This window comes from Pteropus alecto, unplaced genomic scaffold (assembly GCF_000325575.1).
Source record: "Pteropus alecto unplaced genomic scaffold, ASM32557v1 scaffold222, whole genome shotgun sequence".
NCBI lineage: Eukaryota > Metazoa > Chordata > Mammalia > Chiroptera > Pteropodidae > Pteropus > Pteropus alecto.
In genome coordinates, this window is record NW_006433716.1 from 2,195,579 (window position 1) to 2,197,264 (window position 1,686).

A 1,686-nucleotide genomic window follows, 5' to 3' on the forward strand; every position below is an offset into this window, starting at 1 on the left:
CAAGGTTTTCAATTTTATTACAAAACAAATGTTTTATATTTTCTCTTCTACTATTTATACCAATTATTTTGCTTTCTTATCCTGGTGCATTTGCAAGAACATCTAATACAGTCCATAAAAATAATCAATAGTTATTATTTTAATAAAAATGAGAATTTAATCATTGAATAAACACTAGTCTTTAAGCAGCAACTATGAGGGAATGTTAAGACAGTGACTCTTAAGGAAATGGTAAATTAATATTTTGGAAGTATTCCAAAACAAACTAAAACTATATTTGAATACCTGTTATAGTGGCTTCTTTGGAGTTAAAAAAATCTAGTCCTCTTGAGAACTCTGATATGCAAATGTTTTTAGATACTATTACTGCATTTAAACAGTCAAATCTCAAATTCCTTTATAAATTGGTTATAATGTTTCAAAATGAGTTAAATGAATCCTCATCAGTAATATGTCCTCTTAGTCCTCTTGGTCCCAGAAAATGCAAAAGACTGTCCAGGACACAGAAAACAAATACCTTGGAAAATAAGAAAAAAACACACAGGAAAATATCACAAGAAAGAACAACTTTCTCTTTTGTGCCTTGAACTTGCCACAGCTGTTAAGGACATAGTTATTTCTCTTTGTGGCATAAAAGTTTATGTAACAGAGGTAGGAAAAGATTATAAGAAGCAAAGTTTCAGAAAAATTTTATAAATATATTGGTAATATAATAAAATATTGACTACAAAATGAACAAAACCATCTTTGTATTTTAAAAAAGAGAAACTGGATATGGTTCCATAGTGTAGCAGTTAGTACGTCTGTTTTATACACAGAAGGCCCTGGGTTTGCACCCCAGTGGACCCACAGTCCATGGTCTACAGCCAAGCCACCCTGAACAAGCCCGATGTCTGACCTCGGAAGCTAAGCAGGGTTGGGCCTGGTTAGTACTTGGATGGGAGACCACCTAGGAAGACCAGGTGCTGTAGGCATGACTAATAATAAATAAATAAATAAATAAATAAATAAATAAATAAATAAATAAATAAATAAAAAGAGAAATTAAATATTTATGTTTATAAAGGGAAACAGAAAATAAAAGATCAGAAGAGATTTAGACAAAAGCAATAGTTACTAACATGTGTATCATACACAAACATAATAACTTTATACTTTGTAAACACTTGAGTGTTGATCTTTAGGCATGAAAAAAGAATATATAATATATTTTTCAAAGAGAGAGAGAAGGAATAAGGTTCCAGTGATCCAAGTAAAGCAAGTAATAAGAAAAAAAGAAGCAGGGTACATGGCAAACAGAAAACGCAATATGTAATAACAAAAATAAAAATAAACTAAATACATGAATCAAAAGATTGTTTTAGATTGAATATTTTACATTCTAATCATAAGCTACTTATAGGAGATAAACCTAAAATAACATGACAAGCTAAATGTGAAATAAAAGAATTGACTATCAAGCAAAACCTATCCAAAACAAAGCAGATATTACATTATTAATATCAGTTAAAAGATTTTTAATTGAATTTAAGCCAAAGATCATTAACAAGAATAAAGAATGATATTATATAATGATAAAAGTGATAAGTAGACCACAATATACAGCAACAATAAATTGTATGAACCTAACAACATAACCCTGATATAAAGAAAGGAAAAGTCATATTGACATGATTTCTGCAACCA

General features: G+C 29.4%; 1 pseudogene; it reads left to right on the plus strand.

Annotated features, from left to right (window-relative positions):
* Positions 1 to 858: 858 nt before the first annotated feature.
* LOC112476991 lies at positions 859 to 974 on the plus strand (annotated as a pseudogene).
* Positions 975 to 1,686: the final 712 nt, after the last annotated feature.